This window comes from Megalops cyprinoides, chromosome 11, assembly GCF_013368585.1.
Source record: "Megalops cyprinoides isolate fMegCyp1 chromosome 11, fMegCyp1.pri, whole genome shotgun sequence".
In the NCBI taxonomy this organism is placed as follows: domain Eukaryota; kingdom Metazoa; phylum Chordata; class Actinopteri; order Elopiformes; family Megalopidae; genus Megalops; species Megalops cyprinoides.
This window is the reverse complement of record NC_050593.1, coordinates 7,928,982-7,949,902: the sequence shown is the minus strand read 5'-3', so window position 1 is coordinate 7,949,902 and position 20,921 is coordinate 7,928,982.

Below are 20,921 nucleotides of genomic sequence, written 5' to 3'. Positions count from 1 at the left end.
GGGTTCTTCCTTCAGACCTCTGTAAGCTTCTCCCCTCAGGTCATGCAAGGTCAGCACTGTCTCTACTAGGCCTCCAAGAGGGCATTGACCTTTCTCTCTCAGGCTCCTACAGGACATGCCCTCCCTCCAGGCTTGCACAGGGCATCTGTGTGGAGGTATTTCCGCTGCCACCTGCCACTACCGTATGGTCAAGAGGGATTATTTTATCCCACCCCAAATGGCCGGTCCACAGCCTCATCGCCATGTCCAAGAATTTGGATTTGCCTTTCGGTCTTAGCCATTGTATGTTTCAGTGCTGAAAGTATGGCCCTTTAATTTCGGCACGTTGTCTCAGAGTCCACAGCTCTGAATACTTCTGCATATTCCATAGATGTACCTCTGTGGAGACAGCCACCAGCTATCTCATCACAGACAGCCGCATCTGCAAGGCTGTTTTTTTCACATTTCGTCAAAATGCGGATGGACTGTTTTGCAGCTTGCTGCATTCTAACATGGTGAAACGTGCTGTTTCTGAGGCAGCTGAGAAGCTTTTGTCTTCTGTGGTGTCCTTGAGGGTTTGGTGGGACATGTTGCAAATGACTGTTCTTGCAAATAAATGAAAAAAATACAAAACAAACAAAAGACAAGGAGAACATTGTCCGAAAATCAGACGACAGCAGAATGAGCATGGTGCAAACCAACCAGGTTGGGGAGGGAAAAAGAAAATGTTTTATGATACCTGCAATGCTGGTACTTTATTTACGAGTGCACAAATCAATGCAGGACTTTCTGCTTTTTCCTTGTTCGATGCCAATCTCAAATGACTAAATTACAGCTGAGGCGTAATCAGTTAAACCTAGTAATTGGACCTATTTTGCAGAGGGGAAACAAACACCCCAGAGCCTGCCTGCTAAAATAGACTAGCTGGAAACAGCTGCAATTAGACGCCCCCCCCTGCAGAGAGGGTGCAGGCGTTACCCAAAAAAGGGTGAATTTCCCTTGCAAATGAGCATCTCTTTTTACCTCCCTGCGTGGGTAAATATCCATCATTCTTTTAACCCAGGGGAAGGGGCGAGGGCGGGGGCGCGAGCGATGTGGTGTTAAAACTGCTCATGGTTCGGCGGTTCGCTGCATGTCGCCTCACGGCAGCTACAATCCATGCCGGTTGCCTTTTTCACCATAAAAACGTTCAAACTGCAGTATTTTTTATGCGTGAACCAATGAGGGCCACAATAAAGCATCAGCCTGGTTCCTTTCAACTCACTCATCTCTGGCTGACCAAGGAGCTGCAAGGAATGGTGACCACATGGTTGGCAGAACCTGTTGAAGTAAAAGAGCCTGAAGTCACAGAAGGCCAGGACAGTTGGGTTACGGAAAACCCACCCGGTCCCTGCATTAGCAAAACTGTCACTGCATCTTTTCATCGGAGAAGCACAACTGGGTCAGCCCGGCCCTTCAGTCCTCATCTGAGGACAGAGCTTTGTGGTTGGTCCTTTAACATATACAGACACGTGCTCGGCTTGGAAGAGTTCTTAGTCTTTGCCTTGCCTTGCAGTGACCTGTGTGCTTGTACATCGTGACCATCATCAACTCTCTTCAATAAACTGAACTTTACTGGAACCTGGCTGAATTCTCAGATGTCTTGTCTAAGAATTCTTACACATGGTGGAACCAAACAGTGTGAAGCTTCCAGATGCGGTCTTTCCTTCTCCAGAAGATAGGATCAGGTTTTTGTTGTGAAGAATAATTGACCGCAGCGTAATTACAGTTCTTTGCATGTTTTCCACAGCTGTGGGCTTCCCGGGCTCCTTTACGGTCATTACTGAGAACAATGCGGAACATGTTCTGCCAGTCCTAGATCCCCTGTTTTATTCAAAGTTCGAGATTAAGCTTCTACGCCTCTGGGAAAGCATTAAGGAGAGAAATAAAGATACGATTTGAGTGCATTCCTCTGAATACTGTGACTGAGAATCCCCATTCTGTTTTTATTCACCTATACTTTTTCTTTGAAACATGTACAGATTTGATATTCAAAGGATCCCAGTCCCCTTATCATCCATAGTATTAGCCATCTCCTTGGCCTTCTGGCAGTTCTGATTGAGAAAGAAAGCTGAAAAATCTACCAATCTACTAAAAAATGAGTGTTCGTCTAACAAAGACATTTGTGAGGTAGTATTTACTTGTTCTGTGAAGTGTATTCTTGGTCTACACAAAATGTCTGGTTAGACTGCATGTGCCAAATTCAGATAGTTATGCTGGACTGAACACTAGGCTGGATCTAGCTTGAATTTACCAAAATTAGAGATGAGCGATTGGACAGCTCCACCTCAGGCATTCCAGATAATTGGGCCGGAGATATGAGGGTACCAAAATATATGAATCCTTAACTGATGGATAGCAATATGGTTAGGTTGATGGGTACTGCCAGTGATGGCTACCAGTATTAGTAGACAGCTTGTTTGCAATTTTTTCAAGAGTATGGATGCCAGAGCACACTGAAAATGAATTTAACAGTACAGCCTTAAATTCTAGGGTGACACAACAAACTTTGAACCATGTCTCTACGGTGTATACCTTTTATTACACTTTATTCAAGAGTAGTAGGAGTAGTCAGAAAAAATGCATTTGCAATTGCTACTGGTTGCTATAGCAGCTGATACTTACAAACTGCTAAAACGTTAGATGAAAGGGGGGAAAAATGCAAAAATAGAAATAACAAAAAACCCAAAAGAAAGCTGCAGCAGCTCGTGGGTAGTCTGATGACAGCCCTAGCCCTCTACAAGGCCGCATTCGAGTTAAACTCTCCCTTTCAGGAGCACATTCTGGTGGTTTGTTTACCTCAAGGTTGTTTCATTCGCACTCGGTCGGACCGCTGTGTTTCTAACAAAGTGAGGAGTGTGTGAACTTCGATAAGCGGCGTTGCCATGCCAGCGGACACTGCACTTTGTGGTGAGAGGGTAATCAGGGGGCAAGTCAAGGAAAGGTGTGTGTGTGTGTGTGTGGGTGTGTTTGTGTAGGTTGGCGGGTGTTAAGATTACAAGCGACTTCCTGCTCCTGGTTTGATTCAAAGCCAGAGGTGAAGAGTTCAGCCATTCGGGGGCTTTGCTTTCTTGAAAACAAACTCCCACACTATCATGCAGACTCCATTGTTGTGCCATTTGCTGGACAATGTCTCATCTCAAGTTGTTGGTGGTTTCTCCAGTGGTCAACTGTCACTTCCTCTGAATAAATGCACTTGTTCCCAAATGTCACGGGGCACACACATACAACATGGTTGCCCTATATCACCAGGGTCAACAGGGTTGCCAGCTTCACTTTAAAATTAACATGTAATATGACGAAATCTGGTAGCCAGAAAAGCAAAAAAGCCAACATTTGCTTTTTTAAAAGCCAACCCCACTTTCTACAACAAACTAGTCATTAAGGAAATGTCAGTAAAGAAAGGTCAAAATGCCAGCTGGCCGTAACTGCAAAACATAAACCGCTTCAAGCCAAAACTGGCAGTCCTGGCAAACATCGTAAGCTACACTTACACTCACACCTACACTTACACTTACACCTACAGTCACACCTACACTTACACTCAGGTTGCCCACTCCCTGGATTCCCTAGTAAGCATGCCAACTAGCCACACACTGTCTGTTAGCCTACTGCTTCAACAACACCTCTCCATCAATCAAGTGAGGGAAGTTCTGTGTTTTTCAGAGCACTTGATAACTATAGGGGAGTCTTAAAAGGGCCATACACTAGAAAGATGAGCCTTAAAAGGGCCCTGCCATTGGGACTCAAAAGTGGCTCAGATAGTTAAGGCACTTTCTCCCAGCACAGGCCGAACCCCACAACTTGGACTCAAACCAGGCTATGTGATGAGCGGCCTGTGGTGTGTCAGCCAGGGTTCCCATTTCATGCCACTTTCAGCACCCGGCGACTACTTGAGCACTAATTAGTGGTTCGGGTGACATCAGGGAGATGTGCTAATCCTTCATTCAGCACCTGCTTCCTGGTGTGGGACTCATAGCCTGAAAATACTAGGAAAATCCAACAAAATTAAAAAGGAATGAGTGAATTTATCAATCAAATAGATTGTGGATGTTTTGTGTTTGTAGAAGGTGGCTTCGGGTCAAAGAGAGATGTCTGTTCTGAGGGGCAGAGCAGCATGCCACTGAGCACAGGCAATCCTGCACGCTTGTCCCTGCACGTCAACAGAGATGATGTTCATTTTGTATATTCAGGCTCTGGACTTGTCTCCTAGTTTTCTCAGGGTTGACTTCAAACTCTTGAATGTGCCAGCAGTCTGATAGAGTTACTGTTCAAAAAAAAAGTGATAAAAGAGAGGGACTTCAGTCTCCTGAGTTTTCCTGCAGAAAGAATTCAAATTAATACACGCTTGCCATTGAATCATCCTGGGGATGAGCAGTTGATATGCGAGCGAATGACGCTGAGGGGAAGTGGCTCGTCTGAGGAGAGGGAGTCCGCTTCGAGCATTAGCACAGAGGAAGCGCAGTGCGGGAGTCACCGCAGGGCGAGCGAGACAGCGGTATGTTCCCCCGGCCTCGCACCCCGCCCCTCTCTCCTCTCAGCAATAAGTCAGCTTAACGACCTCTGCCCGAGGGGAGCCCTGTGATTTAAGGAAGAGTTTACGCTGCAGATCCGAGGTGTATTTCTCCCCTCTCTCCCTCTCGCTGCTGGCGGAAGGAGGTTAATTATTAGGATGCTCTAAAGCAGACGGCGGGCACCACGTAAGTAGAACTGTCATGAGTAATGGCCCCCGAAGAGGCCGTGGGTGGGTGTGCTCCCACTCACAGATCTGCAGCGGCTTTCCTCGACATGGTGGGGGTCTCTGGGAAATAAATCAAATGAGGCTTGGAGCAGAGCGGAGCAGCCAACGCTAAGGTGCGTGACGTATGGGCGTGCAACCTCAAAGACAATGGAAGCTGTTTGCTCACAGCCAGACCAGTCCATGGTGGTGGAGACCCAGCAGAGGAAACAGCCTGGAGTTCTAGGAGACCTGGGTTATGTGTATCTGCCATGAACAGCCAGGTGCAGCACCCCAAAATGACTAGCTCCCATGTACTCATCTAAACCAGGACAAGCTTCCCTCAGAACACGGCACAAAAACACTGTTCTTGCCTCTCATTCCAAGCTTTACAAGCTTTATCTCAGGCACTTTCACAGACAAAGTGGTGCATTCTGCCTCTCCATCTTGGGATCCTGCCACCACTCCAGCAGACATAAAACATCACCACCCCCCAAAGGGGCATCACTTCACAGTGAACGACTACAGACATTAGATTAGCTCACTTGCTAAGAGCTAACGGCTAAAAGCAAATGCCCTTCCCCAGAGTGGCTTACTCCACTTACAATTTTTATGTGCTATCCATTTATACAGCTGGATATTTACTGAGGTGAATCAGCTTAAGCACTAAAGGGTAGGACAGCAGCCTCTGCAGCCAGGAGTCAAACTGGCAACCTCTGGGCTACGAGCCCCGCTCCTTACCACCACATCCTGCGCCCCCATCCTGTGTGGCTGCTCCACCCCGTTTTCCGGACAGCATGCAATTATGTCCAGAGCGCAGCTGAGGGGGTCATTATGTAAGGACACCGACATGTACTGTGTGTCGCGGGAGATGGCCCTCACAGACCTGGACGGCAGGCAGGCGTGGGGAGCAGGTGGCTTCTGCAGTAATCCCTCATTACTGTCGCGGGACGGGAGGGGGTGAGACACGGGCGTCCATCCTCTGCTCGTCTCTGTGGCATCATACATCTTAAAGGGAGAGTCGGTGTAAGATCATCTGGCTAACCTATTTAGCATTAGCCATCCTAATTACGGTTAAGAAGCAAATACATAAAAAAAGCTCCTGCTACACACTGTTATTGACCCCTTTCACAGTTGCCTGAATTTAATTTACAAACTTGGGAAGTGCTCTTAGAGCAACCTGCATATCTTTGAGAAGCAAATGGCTCAGTCCATCACCGGATATTTGTTAAAGCAATTTCAGTTCATTTTTTTCTGTCTCAAGGGTGCAACAGCATCGTGTCATGAGGCTTCTGAACCTATAACCATTTTGCTTCAGTGCTCTGTTCCCTGACCACAGCTCTACATATATGTATTTGTATGTATGTCTGTTTGCATGTGAGTGGGTGTGGGTGTGTGTATGTGTGTGCACATGTGTACGTGTGAGATTGTGTATGCATGTATGTGCATGCGTGACCAGCCTGCTAGATACTTTGCCTTCATGTAATCCATCATGTTCACCCACACAATTACAGTTCCAGTTTCAGCAAAGTGACCAATGGAAGCTTACTGCTGTGCTGCTGGTAATGCATATTTCACATTACAAGTGATCTAAAGGAAAACATATTTTCTGATATCATATGACATTGTGTAACTCTTCAGCAGCAAAAAGGTCTAGCACTGCTTACTGCTTTTTTGTGTCAACAATGATACTGCTCCATTTCCTAGAGTTAGGCTTTTTTTGTCTAACTTATGAATGGTGGTGATGTTGGATGACAATGAATGGCATTTACTGTATATAGGGCCTTTCCTCCATTTCAAGAAGCTTCAAGTGCTTTATAGTGAAGGGAATGTGATACTCAACTGCCATCTAATCATAGCTCCAACCAGGGAAAGGCAGCAGACTGCTCACTACACATCAACCAATGCAGAGAGGGAGGGATTTATCTAACCAATCAAACTGCTTCTGCGATGAAGAAGCCAGATGTAGAGAGTCAGATTGGGAATTCAACCAGGACACCAAACAACTTGTGCTGTTCCATTTACCTTTGAACCCATGAGCACCTGATGTCAAAGCTATGGGTCCTCTCTCCTTTGCTATGCCCCTGTTTTCCTTCCAGTCATGTGGATGCTTGGTCCTCTGCTGTGAGTGCATGTTCATGCCGCTAACACACTGCATGCAGTGTACATGGAAAAAACCTATCTGCATCCTGCCCCATTTCCCAGCAGGCACAGTGTTGTCATTTATCACGCTTGGATAGGCTTCGAAAAGGGCTGGGCTCTGGGGCAGAACCTGGCTTTGAGGAGGCGTGGTCACTCCTCAGCACTGTACATCATGCGATCTCATGTCCCCTCCTCCAATTCTTTCCACGGACCCTTCCTTCCATCCCACCGACCTCCTCACCCCTGCGCTTTTAATTCCTCCACCCTTGTGCCTTAACATCCTTCAACTTCAGACACCAAAACCTGGGAAGCTAGGAGGTCCTCCACCCTTGCTTGACTTTCCTTTGCAGTCTGTTGTGAATGTAGTCACATACATCACAGAAGTACAATGTTGTGCCATGTGTATAAGGTATCGATATTCTTTGGTGCCTTTTATCTGAAATACATTGCACCTGACTGCAGTGCTAATTTCTACATTTCTTTAAAATCCATACAGGTGCATAGTACAGACGGTAGTTTTTAGTGTTAGTGATACAGTATAGTGACAGTAGAAACATGGCAGACCCACCCGGTTGTGTTCCAGTGGTGAGGCGCACTTAACCATGGGGGATATGTAAACAGATCTCACATATGCCGGGACCTCTCTGCCTCTTACTGCCAATGTTCCTCTCCTGCCGGGCAGTATATTAACACAGGAGCTCTCAGTGATTTACGCGCTGTCACTCCGGCAGAATCCGGCCTGAATACGATGGCTACACAAATACTGCTGCGCCCCGGCCTTGGCCGTGTAAATCACGCGGCTTCGCCCCTTTTACGAGAGCGCCATCATCGGGATGTCTGACGCACCCCGGGGGCCCCGTGAGGGGTGATTTAACGGCGGTGTTTATCTTACGGCGGCCTGGCCTCTGTGTCGACAGGAAGCGCCGGGGAAGAGGCGCATTGAGCCGAGGTGTTTCGGCGCTATCGGGGTTTGCAGAGACAAACTTTAGCCCTGACACCATTGATGAGTAGAGGGGGAAGGAGTGACGTCGTGCACAAACGGCAGAAAAAAAGGGACATAGTGATCCATGAGCTCAACTATCATTTCGCAACAATTACGCATTTGCTACTGTGCTGTGGAAAATTTTGAACTGTGGCAGCAGCCATGCTTTATCGTAAGGTTTTCTTTTGAGTAGTTATGAATGTTTATTTTTATAAATGTGCCATAGCTTTTTGCATGCAATGTCATTGACACATTCTAGGGAGACTGCCAACCCCAGTGAAATATCACAGTAGTTAGGGGACCAAAAATGTGCTTTGTATGTCCAAGGGATTCATTTACAATTACTTCATTCTTTCCAGAAATTTTGAATTGTGATATATACTGTGCCATTGCATAAGACAAACTACTTATAGTTTTAAGAACTTTACCTCTCCACAGGTATACGATTGTATAAAATAAATCAGCCACGTGAAGCCATTAACTGAAACTGATTGTGCAGCAATCACAGAAAAAGGTATGAGAGTATGAAGACACAAATTAGCATGTATGTCATAACATTGCATTTCATTAAACCATAATGACAACTCCATAATGACAACTCCATTTACTGGCATTTACCCATGGGAAAGACATCAAACTTATAGCATTGCAGAAAGTGTGATGACTTCACACAATAATGTCAGTCGTTGGATGGATTATCTTACATAGTCATTCAATTAATATTGCAGAGGACAGTGGTTCTACGTGGTCGCCTAGGTTGAACAATCTACAGATTAATTAAGAAAAAACTGATTGCATGACATCTTTAATTCAGATTATTCGAAACCACAAAGTTCAATTTCACAGTCCTTCAGGGATTAACACTGTCTGCCCTTAAAGATCTGATTTTGAAAGAAAGTACTTTTGATCAAAAGGACATTATTGAATATAGTTCTTATTCAAAGTCAAGGTCACCCAAAGACAGAGCTCCAAGGAACTGTAAGAGCACATGACAAAGCAGCAAATATTTCCTCCTGTAACGAGGAAGTTCTCTGCAATATGGGATGTGTGTACAGTCTTCATATTATTAGGAGTATTAAAAAGAATGACCACTTGCTCAGGAGTGTCCAATTTTGCTCTTGGACAGATGCAGCTTAGCTGAAAGCTGAACCTGTTGCTTAGGGCAGGGGCTCCCACGTTTTCCAACCCCATGACCCACGTATTGAGTAAGTAGCTTTTCTGTGACCCCTCATTACCATGTTTTGCAACATATGGAGGAGGAGAAGTTTTGTTTTTGGATGTACGGCAACATAACTGTACATGCACTGGGCAGAGAGGTAATCACTTCTGATTGATATAAATATCTGTTACGGTGGCTGCCACATAGATGTCATCTTGAGCCCCCTTACAACCCACACAGGGAATCACTAGGTAAAGGATTAAACCTCCTATAGCTGTAGTCCCTGACCAAAGTCAATGCTATACTAGTATTTTTAAATGGGAGCAACTCCTGAATTCACAATTCCAGTCAAAAGTTTGGACACACCTACTCATAGAAGGTTTTTTTTAATTACATTTTTTGTTTTGGAAAGAAATTCATTCATAGGCATCAATTTCACTCTTTATATTTGGCTAAGAAACAAACTGTAAGCATTTAAGCATAAGTCTTTAGATGAAAATGTGTTAAAGATAATGAGAAACATGCATTCAATTAGGTGTGACCAAACTTTTGACTGGTACTGTATATAACATATTCCAATAGCATAATTACATCTACGGTAGTCAATACGCTTAATAACTAACTATTGAACCATTTCATCTTTTATTTCTTTTTCAATTATGAGACATTCTGGTTTTTCATCAGATGAATCCATTAGATTTACATAGTTAATTCACTATTTCAGTATAACGTAATGCCCCATTTGTCACCTGTGGTGTTGATATAATAATGATTTCCCCCTTTTAATGACTCTTTGTCTTTCCATTGATCTGTCATGTTTCCTGAAAAGCACAACCCAGAGATCTCCGCAGCACGGGGTCTCCTGTATAACCCCTCTGTTGTTACGGCACCACGGGCCCACAGCAAAGCCATTCTTTCCGTTGTGCTGAGCTATTCAACAGAGACTGTGAGGTGAAGTGCTGCTGATGATTGTGAACATTTCTCCTGTAAACACGTCACACCGAGGAGCTTTTCCCTCACTCTAAAGGCCACGGTGCACACCGTGCTGGTGCCTCTGCGTATTTCTGATCACGCTCAGTGGGGGCTTTGTGACCTTCAGATTATAATTTAGCCTCTAACCGCCAGTTTGAGTCTGCTTGCTTTTATATGCAGCATGCTTTCAGCACTTTTCTTCAAGTAGACACAGGGTTCGGAATTAAAAGATGCTGGTGTGATTGTACGCAGATGCCTGGATGCATCATTAGCGCCTTTATGTGTGCACATTATGCTTATGCCATATTTATAAAGCAAACATCACAATTCAGTATGTTTCATTTTCTTGCAGAATGTCCATCTGTACCATGCACCAGCATATCACTGATAGCATATTGGTCTGACTGTATGGTGATGTAGAAGACATCATTTTGTAAAGCAAACTGGTTTCCTTTAGCCCAAAGCTGTAGCTTGTATGCTTTCAGCCCCCTCTAGTCACATGCTCCCCATGTTATATAATCATATGAAAAGACATCAGTATGATTCCTGATATCTTGTTGTATGTTCTTCAGCAAATAAGTAGCCCTCAATTCCCATGCATATCATTCAAGCTACATGGTTTCTTTTCACCTCCACCCTTTATTGTATAGAGGCAAAAGGAAGTCATGGGGCTTGAATCAGTCAGGTGGAAGCTACCTGGCTACATGTGATTCACATGAGATTTTATAAAATGCATGAGAATTGAGGATACTTAATTGCAGGAGAACATATACAACATGCAGCATGTAAAGGTTTAATGCATATGCTCACATGCTAAGTACAAAAATGTCCTTCCTGAAAAAGCATTTAAAAGTTTCCAATACCATGAATCAGGAGTCAACAACATCCAACAGCTCCACTAAATGCATTGCATGCCACAGTGCTGTGCCAGAATTCACTGTAATCTGCAAAAGTGATTATCATCAAACACTAAAAAACAGCCACTGGTAACACTCTGTGATATTGTATGGTTATAAATTTTTTATTTATATATTTTTATTTGTATTTTTATTATGTACAATTCAGATCCGAATGCCCCATCAAGAAATAATAACAAACCTTATAACAGACCTTAAGCAATTACAACAGACATACTAACATTGCTGTAAAGTCCCACCTGGGTTGCTATTTTGTGCTTGTTGATGGTCATTTTTCAGGACAGTTGTGTCCAGCATTACATTTTGTGTAAGAATTTCTCATGCACATCACGAAGAATGCAAATCATCAAGCACAACAAATAGAGACTTTCTGTAATTTACCTCCTGTAATAACACTGGTGCCTCTCTCCATGGCTGCTATTGGCTTGTGGCAGTTGCTGCATATTCAAAAAGCCTCCTGCAGAGCTGGTCTCCAATGAGCTGCTGTTTCTGCTGCAAACAACACCACTGCCAGGGCTTAGGGAAAGGTGCTAAAAGCAAACTGGAGCAGAAATAACACTCGCTTACAAATTTTGATTGCAACTGACGTGATTGACCAGGAGTCACCTGTGCTCATCGGCCTGTGTTGTTTACTGCTGAGAGTGTGACACAGGGGTTAAGGCTGAGGAGCCTGAAAACCAAAGCCATTCAGTCTGTAACATTTCAAGTGGCCGAGCCATTTCAGTAAATCTCCACCTGAGTGTAGGTGTCATAGTGCTCTGCTCTGGATAAGAGCCTCTGCCAAGAAAAATAAATAACACCACCGTCAGCACAATAGTGACAAGGTTCAGCCTGGAATCCAATCCACTGGAGTCCTGGGAATTTCAAGGACATTTATGTCATCACTCTGGTGGCTAGTGGGGGCATCTGTGAGCATGAAGGATTTTTCATACATGAAAATGGGGGGGGGGGGGTGGGGGGGGTAGATACTAGAGACATGGTTTGATCTGGGAGAGGTAGCATTATCAGGGATGTACACACATAAGGTCACTCATCAATCATTGTATGAAGTGCTTAGTTTTTTTCTGTCAACCCTAGTGCAAAAGTACAACAGTAGCACAAAAGCTTTCTTAACATTCCCATGGACTCTATACTCTCCATACTTGTTTATTAATTATTACCATTAAATTATTGCCATTAACCCTTTGGAGTTGCTTTGGAGTTGTTCATTCTTATTCTGAAACACTTGGGCTGCTGTGTGCCCTCCTGGTCCAGTGGATGAGTTCTTGTCTCTCTCTGTGAGGTGGAGCTAATGATGATGATGGAACTGGCTGAACAGAATGTTCTCTGCAATGCGTTTGGAGTCTGAGAGTCCTTTTATGTCCGATGGAGAATCATTATTTCTGCGATGTGGATGACACGATTTTCATGCAGTTCCTTATCTTGCCCAATGCTACCACTTGTGGCCTGGTTTGAAGAGAGTTTTGCTGCTCCATGTAATGACACTCGGGGTCACAACTGGGCCCATTGTCATAGTTCTGTTTCCTGGTCAGCTTTTACATGAATCCACCCCCCCCCCCCCCCAAAAAAAAGAAGTGTCACCTGAGTATGACGTCTGAGGTGCCATTGCTGGCAGAGTAGTTCTAGTCTTCATGTTTCATCTTTCACACACGTTCTGAGTGCATTCAGTGCCTGCTTCTGAAATCTGTTTGTGGCACAGCTTCACTGATGCTTTGATAGGAAGCACCCTGCCTTTCTGGTACACGAATACCAAGGAGGGAAGGAGGGAAGGAGGGAGAGAAAACTTGAAAATCTTGAAAATCTTTTACATGTCCATAGCTTTTGCAAACTTTTGCTAACCCGTCTCACAAATGAAGCATTTCTGAATTTGAGAGAGCGAGAGAAGAGAGAGACAGGGACATTTTTTGACTCTGAAATCAGAAGTGATTACAGACAAATGAAAAGAGAGATCCAGAGGGAGACAGAGTGAGACACAGGAAGAGAGACAGAGAGATGAAGCTATCTGATGTGGGTAGAGACTCCATTCTGGATGCCCCCCCCCCCCCCCTCAGGGAAGTGGTGCGAGGCGGAGCCGGCGTTCGCCCATCTCCCTCCGGCTGCCACCTGAGGCGCGACGTGTGTACCCGCACCAGCCTCACGTTGGCGAAACGATCGTAATTGGATGAGGGAAACTCCCGCCGCCACTCCGCCGCCAATGCCAAGCGGAATTGACAAGGGTCCCAGTTCTTCAAAGGCAGGCGCTTTCCGAAGCCCGGCGCCTGGATCCGTTTCCTCGCATTTCGTAACGTTTGCGATGAGTCAGACGGCGTTTAACGGGCAGACATTACCTTCCGAATGACAACCCCCCTATTCCAGTGGCATTTGCCTTGATACGTTGCCTTGGTATTCAACATTTAACATGATATTTCGTTTTATGACTATTCCTCTGGTTTATCTAATTACCGCATTAGTCTTTCATCATGCACTTAATCAGACCGCAAAGAAGGCCTATGTGGATTGGCAAAGCATGCTAATTTTATGGCTTGTTTTTTTTCTTCCTGCCATGTAATTCTGTTACAGTCTTTGGCCTTCACAAGCCGGTCGGCGGACTAGCGTCTGCACCCCAGTGTGTCTGGGGTGTAATGTTTCCTCTGCGCCATGCAGGCTCCTCTCCGTGGAGGCGGGGGCGCGTGCGAGCGATCCGGGCAGGCATCCAGGCCTCTGTGGCTGGAGGGGTTAGGGGTGGAGGTGGGGGGTGGGGTGGGGTGGGCGGAGTCCGGCTGGCCCGGGTCTCCCGGTGGTCTGGCCTTCTGCTGTTTACGCAGGACAAGCCAATCTGCAATGGTGTGGGGACAAGGCCCATTCCATCTGGACTGGCGGGGGGATGGGGGGATGGGCATGCCATGGGCTGAAGGAAAGGACTCTGGCACTGCCCATTGATTGCCACAGAAAAACCGCCCCCATCCGTCAATGCCACATGCCAGCGATGCGTTCCGGCTCACAGCCAGAGGGACGCAGGTGGGCCGGATTCCATGTTTCTTCCGATCCCTTGGCTGTTCTGCTCGGCAATATCTGGGTCAAACTTTTTGGGACACAAACCGGTCATGGGACATGGGGACCCAATGCCGAATCCAGTGGGAAATTTAAGACAAAACCTTCCTGTCTCTCCTTGCAAGCAGCTTATTATTCCGTGCTTTTTGGCCTCTCTGGGCCTCCCCCTTTGAAGCAGGAGATGGAAACCCCTGTCTGGAAAATCTAGGCCAAGCGATCAGCTTGTGTCTGCCACATGCGCGCACACACACACACACACACACACACACACACACACACAGACATACACACACACATTTCATCTGCAGAGTGAGAATAGCAGCAGAGTTGTGACCACCTCATGTCCACATTGAGAAAATCCTCTTTTAAATTAACACCCACTATCATGCACCATACTAAGAAACACAGACGAACAGGAGCCAAAGATTGCATTCGCAGCACATGGATTCAAAGCCCACAATGTGCCTCTCCACTCTAAATATACGTGTGCTGTCGCGTCACCAAGGACAGCCAATGCATTGCTAATAAGGAGACAGTGCAAACTCACAGCGAGACTCCCTTAATATATTCTGACCATCTGGACAAACTGCACCCATCTTTAATGCCACGCCGGTCTGTTTGCGATGATGTTGACATCTATTTGTGGCTCTGACAGATATTCACTTCTCTTCATATATATGCTTGTGACTGACACAAGCAGAAGCAAATATTCCAACACACACATTATTTACATCAACAGGAAACTTATCTACATGCAAAAATATCTCTGGAAATCTGCAGATGGCATCTGGACAGGAAGGAGGTGTGTGTTTCATTTCATTGTAATTTTTTGCCATTTAGCTGTCACTTTCATCCAGAGGGACTGACAAAGTGTGAGTACGGAGTGTAGCCAGTGAGGCTGCATGAAAAGCTGTGTGCATGAATGTGCAACCGGGGTCGTCTCTCAGTCCGACTGTGCTCTGCGTGGGGAGGAGAGGAGAGATCCAGCTCCTAACTCCAATGCCTACCCAGCCCATGACTGTGCTGAGCTGATATGGCATAGGCATCACCCCTCCAGCTGCCCCATCCCCCACTTTGTGATAACCAGATAAGGAATTCCCATCCTGCTTGCTCCCTGCAGGGCAGGTTTTAAGGGCCTTTCACACGGTGGAGACAGTAACACATCGATCCGCTTCGGTCCACAGAATCCCTGAGTCTCGGCCCCAGTGTGAACTCTAACCTCAATTTGCACACATCCAAAGAGGGTTCTGACAGCATGCTGCTCATGCGGCGCGATTGCGGAAGTGTGCAATCTGTCTTCTTGTGATGGCTTGGTTGCAACTGGTTTCATCCGGCTTCAAGTGTCCTCAATGCTAACAGAGTTTTAGAGACCGGGGACTTTATAGAGTCATATGTAAGGATTATCATGTAGCTTCTTTTCTCTGCATGAGGGAAAACAGCAACTGAGAAAGAGAGAAAGAGACAGAGTGAGAAAGGACAGGCATTACCTGGCAGGGGATATTTACATAATCACTCCTGGTAGGAGGTGCGAAGGTTGTGACTAACAAAACCCTGCGCACATACAGAGAGATGTTACGACCCGCACCGCTGTGAACAGTGTGAAAGCTGCCTTTTAATAAAGGGGCCAATCTGTAGGCTTTTGGCCCACTCCGAGACCAGATTATGCCGCAGTGCCTGTCTGATGTGGCTTTGCATAGGTGAACGATGTTTTTGTAAAGCTGCTCTTTGAAGTGTGTAACAAATCTGTCAGAGCTCCCACAATGCTTAAATCTCCAGAAGATGATGTTATTTTCTGGCTAGTGGCAGTGTTGGCTATTCTGGGGCACCATGCAAAAGATAGTTATGGGGACACCTGACTGCCCATTTGCCACCCACTGACACCTCCCACCCCCCACAACCACCACCCTCCATCTCATTGGTCAGTCCAGTATAAGCCAGCCTGACAGGGGAAATCACAGTATAGCCCTAAAAAACACCTAGACTCGGTGGGGAATTTATTCATGTGTAGACATCCAGTCACAGATGAAAATCAAGTTAACAATTTTTTTTTGTTCTTTGAAGACCCCCTGGTAGCTGGGGGCTCTGTGCGCCAGCAGGAATTTCACAAACCGAAGGCTGGCCCTTTACCTGCTCCCCAGGTTTCTGCACCAACATCTCAGATTTACCAAAGAACACAGTCTTGAGAAGGTCAAGCTGTCAGATTTAATCATACACACAAAACAGTTTGTTGACGACTACGCTTTTCACTGGAGAAACCGACTGCAGCATCTTACTCCTTGCCTTAAGTGAGCACTTCAGTGGCAAACCTCGCTGTCAGACAATATAAGCACCTACGGCAACTGTAGGATCTGATTTCATGCTGTTTGTAAGTTTGTACATGAAGACAGATATGTGTAAAGAACCTTAAACACATACAGATGCTAGTCTCCAGACTCACAAAAGTATATGCACAGATCTGACTGTATGGTGTGCATCCTGAACGTGGCAGTGCTGGAGATCGAGGCAGCCACTTTAGAGGGATTACTTACTGTAACCAGAGGTGTGAGTGAATGCCTTAACAACACCAGTAGGAGGAATGAGGGAATACATTAATATCAGCAGCTCAGCAGTTATGGAGATGAGTGAATGGATCAACGGCAGAGGTTATAGGGATGAGTGAATGCATTAGCAGCAGGAGGTGTAAGTTAATGCAGAAACAGCAGTTAGCAGGATGAGTGAGTCCAGCAAAGCTGCAGTGTAGCACAGCAACAGGGGTAGCTGCAGCACCAGTGATTGGACAGGAAGACAGAAACACATTAACCCAGGGTTTCTTTTACTCTCCCCCTGCTCTGGGGGCAGGAAAAATAGCCAACACAAGGGACCTGGTAAGGGGCCCAGACAAAACAAACGAATCTACAGCAAGCAGAAGAGCGCTTCTCCCTCTCACACGGACAGCACCAACCACCAGCCCCCTCAGGCTGCATCCAGGTCTCCTTTATCTCAGACCCAGTGAAAACAACAAGCCTCACGTGGGCTGATTAGCAATCAACCTCAGCTGGGCAGAAGCCTGTGCATGAAGCCGCCGCTGCACCAGGTCCTCAAGCCTCCCAGGATTTGGAAGACAGTTAACAGGACTGACAGCAGCCAAACAAAAGCTTCCCCCTGTGCTCCCACTCTCCCCCTCTCTGTGTCACGAGCAGGCGGAGGGATGAGTGAATGCAGTGAAGGGCAGCAATTAGAGGAGCAGCAATTAAAGGGATGAGTGAATGCAGTGAGGAGCAGCAATCAGAGTGATGAGTGAATGCAATGAGGAGCTGCAATTAGCAGGGATGACAAAAATACAGTGACAGGATGCTTTTCAATGTATTTTTACCTGCTCCTGAAAATGCTTCTCTAAAAACACTGCCTCTTAATATTGAACTGAAAGTTTATCATGTATCATGTATCATAATAATCCTGGACATACTCTGAGCACTGCTCCATAGCTTGTGTCGCCAGTGAATACAAGGGGCAGGGGAAAGAAAGAATGAGAAAGAATTAACAGCCAGGCACAGGAATGCTAATGAGAAGCCGAAAGCAGCAGAGAGTGAAAAACGCCTGCGTCCAGAGAGCATGTGAGTGAGAGAGCTCGGCACCAGCCCACACATCCGGCTGCTCTGCTCTGCCGTCTCTGATCAGATACAGAGCCCAGCTACCAGCAGCACCAATACCGCCGCCGAGACCACAGCCGGGATGGCCAGTGCAGCTGGGGTTCAGAGCACTGCAGAGGCACAGCTGCAGACCAGTCACCGGTGTCTGCATCCGTGGGACAGGGAGAGAACAGTAGCTGTGGAGAGAGGGCCAATCGGAGAGAGAGAGAGGGGAGGGGCTGGGTGCAACAAGGCTGTGACTGATGCATTGCTAATGGGGACTAAGCACCAGGAAGCAGTCGATGCTGCTGCAAGTCCTCTGCAGAGCGGAGGGCATTCTGGGCGTCTGCAGGGCCAACTCGGGCTGAGAGCTGCAGCCAGGGAGCATGCCAGGTTGCCAGATGCGTGCGTATTCTGCGTGGAGGATAGGATTAACTCAGAGAGCTGGGGAAGGCACATAAAGCACAATGAATGTGTAAGCCAGGCTGTTGGAGGATTTCTGCACCCAGTAATGGATGCCACATTTTTGGAGTGGAACAGCAACACAAAACAAACTGTTGTTACCATAGTGTTACAGCCCTTCTGGTACATAACCCAGAGAGTGTATTACCCACCTTTGACCACTAGAGTGCGCAATTTGGTTCTGACCATGCTCTCCTCTCAGCCGACAAGGGCAATGTACAGTATGCTGATTGGACACTCACCCACATGCTCCTAGCAATATACACATACATACTCATAAACACCCCCCCCCCAACACACACACACACACACACTTGCATTAGAAGGGTTACATGTCTACATCAGACCAACAGAATATGGAATGCTGCTCTCTGTGTTTATTATGTCATCCTGATATGCATTATTCTGATATGCACATCCTGACATGTGGGTGAGTTATGAATTATGAATGCCTGATATTAAGTTATGTTGCTGCCATGGCTGCAGGTTGCACCAGCTGCATATTTATGGTTTAAGGCTGTCAACGTGAACTTCACTGAAATTAGACATGGGTGTCCAAACCAAAGGTTTGAAAAGATGCACAAGTTCTCCAGTAACAGGAAAGGCAGCGCTCTCAAATAATTATCAGAAAAGAAGAGTAGCCGCGCCAGTTACCGACCTCGTTTAAGTTGCCTTCAGTCTCCACCATTAAATCCGATTTGTGTGAGTCGTCCCTCATCCCCATGGAGAGGAACGTATATGGGTTTGTGAGGAGTCAGGAAACACCGGCGTGCGCTCGCGAGCGGACAGGAAAGCCCTAGGCCACTTATTAAAAACACACTCTGGCATGCAAGCACACATATGTTGTTGATTAGCCACCTCTCAGGTGTTAGGAGGGAGGCAGCCACGTGCTGTGTCCGCGCGGCTGTCTATCGGGGTCAGCACCCGTGCCATATGGCTGTCCCAGGCTGGGAAAACACCCCCCCCCCCTCCCCTGTCCCACCCAAACTGCCCGTTCCTCAATGAGACCAGAGCGCGGGAGCTTTCCCAGAATGCCAGGCGGGCCTCGACTGGCAACAGACGGCCCCTTGCGCTTCTCTGCCCGGCCCACACGCATCCCTGACAGGGCGATGACAGCGTCGGTCTGGGGCGTGAAAGAGCGAAAAGGGGCGGGGGGGTGCTTGCCAAATTCACACCCTCGGCCATCCATGCGAGGGAAGCACAAGCTGTGATGGGGCAAAGCGCTGGGAAAAAAGTCACACTTTCGAAGGCTGGGCTGAAGTCTCGCAGAATCCTGTGAGTCTTCAGGAAAGAGGAACCATACAGGAACCAGCTAATAATGAGTGAGAACAATTAAATCATTATGATGATGATGATGATGATGATGATGATGATGATGATGATGTTGATGAATACTATTATTATCATCAACAATGATTATCTGTAAAAATTATATGTAATAATTGCATATATAATATTCCCCTCTCACTTAAATATTTATTTAAATCATATTAATGATAACAATAATAAGGGGTACTTTGGAGGTGATAATTAGAGATAACAATCAAGAATAACAACCTTATTATTCTTCTACTCAGTTACAGACACGAGTCTGAGGAGAACCGATCCGAGCCTTCACCTTTCTCAAAGAGGGAAGGCTAATGGTAGTGGTGACAAGTCGTGCCATATAGCGGTTGGAGTGACCACACGTTGTCCATTAATGACCTACATGAACCAATCTAAAGACTTTATTGCCCTTCATATAACGCTATGATTGGTTAAAACCAGTGTCACTAATGGCAGCTACACCCATTTTGGGGTTCACAAAGTCTTGCACTCTCCATACTAACAGATAGGGTCCAAGCGTTTTAGTTGTGCAGTGGCATGTGTAAGCATGTGTAATAACGAACATTGACCACAATTATTTTTCCAGGACAGGATAGGAGTCCATCACAGTACTGCTATCGCCTTAGTGTATCATGGTCTATCCCTCTGTAGTCTTGTACAGCCATGGTGACGGGTGTACAAGTGTTTTGCACTGTGAGTCTCAACAAGAGAGCTTGTTTCGCAGACCTAAGGGTAATTCTGCCCTGAGACAGAATCCAGCAACTTCGTGTTACTCATATTTGAGTTTGTTAGCTCAGTTTCATTTATCCTCGCCGTGATCTGTTTATTCAATTAGCGCGAGCCCCCGGGTTGCCGAGGGACCTCTGAAATTACGGCGCATTTAATTAAAAACCGCAGTGATACGCGCTGTCGTCTTACTCAATCTCCTGTTTACTCAGAACCTAGCTAGCTTTGTCATTGTATAGCCAAAAACAAAATATCCTGAAGGACTTATATCTGAAGACCAGCAGAGTTAATGAGAAACACATGCACACCATAACCAATTTCTTTCATAAAAATAACAACAAAGATAACTAGACCTAACGTCCGTAATTATGCGAATCTACTAACGTTTATGGGCCTACTGTTTGCAATCTTAAGCAATCACGGCACCACCACAAAAAGTACTCCGGGTTAGATTCCCAGCAGTGCCCACCAGACGCCAAAGAAGATTCTATAACAACGAGGATTGCTCCGGCAACCCCACTTCTGAGCCGCAGCGACTTCAGTCACCGTGTGCCTCCGAAGGCAAGGTGCCAGACAGCACCCTTCCTGGAGTGACGGACACCTGCCTCTGGGACATTACATCTGGTGAGGGCGCCCGAGCCTTCGTCCTCCTGACGAAGACTCGGCGCGTAGGTATGTTTACCCTAAATCCCACACTATAAGTGACGGCAAAAATGGACTCCATTGGACGCTCTCCGATATAATAATACGATACACATCCCTTGGCAAATTCTCTCCTGTTTGGACGGGGGCGGGCGTTGTCTGGGCCATATCATATTAACTATTATTTTCCTCCCCCAGGACCCAATGTGCTGACACTGAA